This window comes from Ipomoea triloba, chromosome 10, assembly GCF_003576645.1.
Source record: "Ipomoea triloba cultivar NCNSP0323 chromosome 10, ASM357664v1".
Taxonomy (NCBI): domain Eukaryota; kingdom Viridiplantae; phylum Streptophyta; class Magnoliopsida; order Solanales; family Convolvulaceae; genus Ipomoea; species Ipomoea triloba.
Genome location: NC_044925.1, coordinates 20,041,877 through 20,049,190, shown reverse-complemented (window position 1 = coordinate 20,049,190; position 7,314 = coordinate 20,041,877). Strand labels below are relative to the sequence as shown.

General features: G+C 32.2%; 1 long non-coding RNA gene across 2 annotated transcripts; it reads left to right on the top strand.

Annotated features, from left to right (window-relative positions):
- The first annotated feature begins 89 nt into the window (after nucleotides 1-89).
- LOC116032997 lies at nucleotides 90-2,383 on the top strand. 2 transcript variants are annotated; one of them, XR_004100816.1, is made up of 3 exons: nucleotides 90-181; nucleotides 711-1,643; nucleotides 1,739-2,383. It is a non-coding gene; the product is annotated as an uncharacterized LOC116032997 (long non-coding RNA). The 2 variants fall into 2 exon arrangements; XR_004100815.1 differs by having other exon boundaries at nucleotides 711-2,383.
- Nucleotides 2,384-7,314: the final 4,931 nt, after the last annotated feature.

Sequence of the window (7,314 nt, the reverse complement as noted above, 5' to 3'; positions counted from 1 at the left end):
GGCCCCCCCCCCCCCCCCCCCGGGTCAACTTTTTGACCGTGTTTTTAAAGCTTCCTTCCCCAATTTTTTTTTATTTGTTATCTTCGAACAGCAATACTCCCGACTGGTTTTCTCCATAATATTCAACTTTTGCTGTCTAAACACACTCTTCTCCACTCCAAATTCCTCCTAAGACTTCAAGGTAACACCCTTACCCATTTTCTCCCTCAAAATCTTAAATTTTTGTTTTTAATTTCATAGTTTTTGGGCAAGAAACCTAGCCCACGAATTTTTGCTAAATTTTTAATTTTGTGGATTAAAATGCTTTGGATTAGTATTTCTTTGTTTGTTTTTGCTTAAAGTGTTGTTCTTACTTGTTCATAATACAATACACTTGCATTTTGAATGAAGAAAATATGTTTATTCTCTTTATCATCTTATGAATTTCCATGTTTAATGATTTTAGTTTTGTTTAATGATTAGTGTAGATTTATTTTACAAATGCTCTTGGTGAATTGCTTTGTTAGTGGTGTTCTTTGTTGTACCAAAATGGGATGAATTGTCATGCTTAATTGTATAAAATTCTCATGCTTAAAATTGTGCATATGAGGTGTTTGATAAAATGTCTAAGCGAGAGTTTTTGGGCCTTGAATTGTTTACTTGCATTTTGCTTTCTAATCCATAATTCCTTAATTTTTTGTATGTAATGTGTTTTGATTGAGGTGTTGTAGTTCTCCAAATGGCCCCAAGACCAAGAATTTGCAAAAGACAAAGGGGGGAAACATCTCAAGCAAGGGAACAACCTCAAGCTGCACAGTTTTAAATTTTTAACACCCCTGTGGCTCGAGACAGATATCAAACATGGATCTCCAAGAAGCAAATCAAATCGGAGAAGGGGTTGGAAATTGTGGTACCCGAAGCATAGAACTCGGGGAATAGATTTTTGGCTCAATCGGGCGATGCATTTGACTCAATAGTGCGTGAATTTTATGCAAATGCCAAAGATAGAATGCAGACAAATCAATGCATCGTTAGGGGTGTAAGAGTAGATTTTTCTCCTGCGACTATCAACGCTTACTATGGCACAACCGAAGTAGTCAATACCCTGTAAAAAAATAAAAATAAGAGAACAACTAGTCAATAATCTACAAGCCATATTACAACTTTCCCACCAAATAAGCATCAAAAGAAGTAGAACAATAATGTCTAGAAGCTATACATGAAGGCTATTTAGGGAGGGATTCCAACGGCGCAATAGAAACCCTATCATGAAGGCTTGAATGCTTGACTAAACATCTAATTTCGGTACACACCATGAACATAACACGAAACTTTAGTTGATTCTCGGTGATGGTGTTGGAGAAAAACAACAAAAGAAGAGAAAAATAGAGAAATTACCAATGATTCCTGAGCAGCAAATTAACACTTGGAAACCTAGAAAAAGATTTCCATTGCTTGTATGCCTGTTGTTTTCACCCGGTGGGGTTTGCCTAAACAAAGAGTAGACCCAAAATGTGACTGTCACCTGAGCTTCAGCCTTTTAGACAATCGGGTAGAGAGAAGAGATAGAGGAAGGTGGTGTATGGTTTTGGAAATTTGGGGATGAATTGTGCGCCCAGGCACAGGGAAGAGACAACATTTAAAATTTTGGGAAGCAAATTTGGGTATGGCGCCATTAGATAATTTTTTTTTTTGTAGTGTTAATTATTTTTAAGAGTTAATTACTGATTTGATCCTTCGACTATGAGAATTTCATCAGGTTGGTTCTTGACTTTTAAAATTGTTCAATTGCATCCTTAACTATGCAAACGTTAACCAAAATGGTCCGGTATGTGAGCCTTCAGCCCCCCCTTGGTGTAGCCGTGGCCCTGGTGATCGATGGCGCATACAACGAACCCTTGTTTTGCGATGTGCACGGCGGTGAGCTGGATGAGCCAGTTGGAGTGGTGATTTAGTGCTCACCCTTAGTGTTCTGATTCTCTTGGTGGCAAGGTTACTCCCCGGGTGGAACACGCTCCTCCACACGTTCTCCTTACGCGTCCTCGGCGTTGTGGGGCTCGCCGGCATCGTCATCGACCTTTGGTACTTGCTGCTCGATCCTTCCCAAGCTTTCACACTTGTTTGAACGGAAAGGGTTTTGCGAGCTTGTCGAGGACGGATTTGGGCTGAGGTCTGGCCATAACGTCATCCCACAGCTTCTCTAGCATCTTTCCTCTCTATTTTTTCTATGTTCTAAGCTCAATTGTTTTTTCATCTCAACTTTTAATTTATAGATTTTGAGATTAGGGGTTAGCTTTTAGGATTTAGGGGCTTCTCTTTCTTTGTTCTGTAAATGAAGCCAACAACTGAGATGAAAAGGAACACCTGAGAAGGCAAAGCCAATGAAATTACATTTCTATCCTCAGTTTTAACGTCTAATAAACGGATGTTTGGACCAAGGATCATTTCGAAAAAAAATTGCATAGTTGAGGATGCAATTGGATAAATTTGAAAGTCGATGATCAAAGTGGTGAAATCTTAATAGTTGAGGGACCAAATCGGGTATTAACTCTTATTTTTAATATGAACGGTGCCAATAGCATGAGTATAGTTTTATACAAAATTGAGAATTATATATAGAAAGTAAGACAATTTGGGAAAATATAAGTTTGTGAAAAATATTTAAAGAGAAATGAAATTAAAATTTCATTGAAAAGAAATTACCAGGAAAACAAATTGTATTGTTTGGTTAGTAAAAAATAAGTTAGTGTGAATATTGAATTTAATATTTTGTTAGATTTGAAATTGTAAGGAACAATGACTATAAAGATTAATATGTCTCTAGGTAATTAAGAAAGTTTCATTAATACCTAGGTAATTAACAAAGTTTCATGAAGGTAAAATAATTATGACATGTTATATTTTCTTCCAATTTGCTGCGGAAAATAAAATACCAAGGGTAAAAACTTGTGTAAGACCGTCTCACGAATCCTTATTCGTGAAATGGGTCGAATTGAAATGAAAAATTGTAATACTTATACTGAAAAATGTAATACTAATCAAGAATAAAGTGTTTATTACGTATATGGGGAAATGTAACACTTTTGAAGATAAATGTACTCAGTAGTACTTTTACACGTTGATTTAAAAATATTATATTTTTTCTTATAAGTATTACTAAAGACACATAATATATGCCAAAGACCTTGTGGTCTAGTGGCATCCGGTTGCACCCTTACCCGAGGACTGAGATAAGGCGACCCCCTCTCGCCCTACTATTCATTCTTTGTGGTTAGGGTCTCTCCATGCTACTACACGATGCGGAGACCAAAGGTGGAATTAGCGGGCTGCGTGTTGCTAGAGGAGCTCCCTCCATTACTCATTTATTCTTTGCTGTCAATTTAACTAATGACTTTGGCAAATATCTCGGTGTACCTTCAGCCATTGGCAAGAACAAGCGGCAGGTATTTTGATTTGTAGAAGATAAGCTTCGAGGCAAGATTGGAGGATGGTCTAAAAAATTCCCGTCTAGGATAGACAAAGAATTATATCTTTTAACAATTAAACGGCCAAATTTGTAAAACTTGAAAAAAAAAAAAAAAAAAAAACTACATTTATAAATCATGATGAACAATTAAGTGATCAAGAGTGTGATTTTTTTTTTTTTGAAATTTTTTCTTATATCTTTTTTTTTTTTTTTAGTACTCTTATATCTATGTTTACTCTTATAAAAATTAGATTGAGTAAACATAGATTGAGATTATATCTATGTTTACTCAATCTGATTTTTATTTATTATATGCACGAGGTTTCGGAGTGTTACATCTGATTAAATATGCAGATTTAACTAAGAACATGCTGAATATGTAATTGCTTTTCTTTAGTAAGATTGATACAAAGCTATATATCCAAATTCCAGATATGATGAGTGGAGAATCATTAAAAGAAATAATAGTACATATTATATTATACACCTTTATAATATATATTATATATTTTATTGGAACACATGCAAATCAAGAATATTAATATAATAATTTATTAATAATATGGATTTAGACAAATCTCTTTTGCCCAATATCGATCACAAACTGCTTACATAAACGCCCTTGTGTTGTTACATACGTAAAGTTTGGAATCGCAAATTAATTAAACGATAATATTGCTTAGCTTGCACTAAAAGTTTTGTAATTTCTGTGCAAAATATTATTTTTAAATTCTCTTTCTTATCCTTTTTTTTTTTTTTTTGTGGCTTTGCCTCGTTTGAATCGCAATTGATTGATTGCCCAATGAATTCTAACCTTAATGGGTAATGGAAAATCTCTAGCTGCACGTTTGGTTCACAGAATGGATTTAGAGGGAATAGTAATGTTATTCCATAAGGAATGAAATAAGCAAGGAATAGAACAGAAATTGTATTCTATTGTTTGGTTGCTGAAGGAATAGACTTTAGGAATTGTATTCTAACGTTTGGTTGGTTAAAGGAATAGAGATGAGATATATATTTAAAAGATATAAATACCCTTATACAAAATTTTATTATTATTATTATTATTATTATTATTATTATTATTACATAAGATTTTTATATAATATTATTCTATAGCAATTACAATATTAATAAAATGATCTATAAATTATGAAATAAAATATTCATATAGATAACAAAATTTTTTTAAGAACATTTAATAATATTTAGTATAAGAGGTTAAGAAGTCGAAGTTTGTTTGAGATGTGTGTATCTCCTTATTTCAAGGAGTCTTCCTGCAACAAATGATCATATTCAATAGTCCTAATAAAAATGTGATGAGATTATCCTATGGAGAATACAAGCTCTATACTCCATTCGAAGCAGCCAAAAGGATGCAAGGTGGCCACTCACTTCTAGTGCAGCAAGAACACTAAGAACGCAATCACTCATGGGCATCTTTCCACCGGAAAATTCAAGACGATCATCACTTGGCTAGAAATAACCAACAAATGTTGTATTATGAATGAACCAAATGAGATTTTAGATTCCTAAGCTAAACATGTACTTAGATTACATTTCATTTTTATATTTATTTATTTATTTATTTAAATGTGTATATTGAGAATTATTTGGAAAAAGTTATTTATTTTTTGGTATAAAATTTAAAAAATTATACCTAACACTTGATTATTTGTATAATATTTAATTAATCTATATTAAATATTAATCTTGTTTTAATTGTCTGAGATGATATTATTTATGTTTAATAATATAAAATATATGTATGAATATTTAACAAAAATATATAAATATATTTTAAGTTTAATTAAGGGTAAAATAGTAAATAAGAAAATATGCATATTCCTGAGAACTCAAGAATATGTTAATACCAAGGGGGGTCTGGTGATAGCTATTACCTTTGCAATGGTAATAACTCATTGTTCTGGGGAATAAAAAGCATTACCAAACAAAGGAATATGCCTATTCCCGGGAATGCATGCTATGCCATTCCAGACCTATTCCGTGAACCAAACATGCGGTTAGAGAGGGTTTGTTAGTCATTCATCAATTAAATTCTGAAAAAGTTATTTTAAAAAAATGTATTTGATGAGAATACTTTGTAGGAAAAATTAATTAATATGCTTATTATTACTGCAAATTATACTGTAGACCATGGTCATGGGCTCATGACTGATACTACAGTTATGTTGAACTGATACTGCAGTTGTGTTGAACTGATACTGTAGTTGTGTTGAAAGGGAACTGTAGTTGTGCCGAAAAGAGGTCGTTTCATCCGTTCAACACAGTGCAGTATCAGTTCAGTACAACTGCAGTATCAGTTCAACACAACTGCAGTTCCAAACAGATGAACCGGCTTCTGTTCCGCGCAACTGTAGTTCCCTTTCAACACAATTACAGTATCAGTTCAACACAACTTAAGTATTAGTCATGGTGCATGGTCCACGGTATAACGACTGTATTATTGCCCTAGAAATCTAAGAATTAAATTTCTTAAAAAGTTAATTAAAATATTTGATTCATTTAAGTTCTCCTATGAAATTTGTTGATCCTTACTATATACAGACATTAAAAAGAAAAATATAACGAATAATCAGAGACGGAGCCAGTGGGGACAGCTCCCCCTCCCCCTCCCCACCCCACCCCTTTATATATATGTATGTATATATACACATATATAGCATTAAAATGTATATAAAATCTATATTTATGTTCAAATTATTAATAGTTTGAGTAGTTTATTTGGTTGAACTTCAAATTTGATGTTAGAATTGAAAGCCTATGAATTAAAAAGTGTTTCTATTGTAATTTAACCTTATTATGGATATTTGATATTTTGTCATTGACATTTCTAACGTATGTTTGTAAGTATTCTGGCTCCGTCCTTGCGAATAATTAAGAGTTTAATAAATCATATGTCAAAAATTATTGCCTGCAACAAGAATATTCAAAATTCAAAACATTACATATGTAAAAAAAAAAAGTGTTGAGAGAGAAAAATATTTCAATAAATAGTGTTTTTATCCTCCGTAAAGGTGGGAGAGACAAGTTTCTTATATTTATAAGAATATTTTAACCTTGCATCAAAAAGAATAAATATGTAATTAAATAAATTTGGTAGATTCTCAGTCGCCCAGGAAAAAGAATCATACATCCCTAATGAAAACTTGAGTAACCAATTCCTTACTACTGAATATATTACAATGCAGTATCGGTTTATAACTACTTTCTCAACTTATTGAAGCACAAAGAATCAATATCGCCTTCACTGAGACTCGAACCCACAACCTCCGAAATGAGGGAGTAACTTGGTGCCTACTAAACTCAAAATGAGTTAATTTTTATTTTGGTCGATAAAGTGTTAAAAGTTCTATCATAAACAAAACACTATTAACGAAACTAAATATTTTTCTATAATTCTTGATTGTACCCTAGATGTGAGTCACCAAGAACAAATAAGTTTAGTAGTATATATGATGTGTTAATATGTCTACTAACAAAATAAAAATAGATTACTTTTTAGAGTTTTTAAAAGTGACAATACATGATTTAGGACTTTTTAATAAATTCTTAGATGCAATTAACGCTCTAAATCTTAAAATTGATTATGTGAGGGGTTAAGGTTATGACAATAGTTCTAAAATGAAAAGAAAACAACAAGGTGTTCAAAAGCAATTGTTTAAATAAATTCGATAGCATTGTATATGTCATGTGATGTTTGTCATATTCTTAATCTTACTGTTAGTAATATGACACATTATTTTACTAAACCAATTCATTTTTTTGAGTTATGCAACACATATATTTTATTTTTAAGTTCTCCTAAAAGATGGAAAGTTTTACTTTATAATGTTTCAAACTTAACT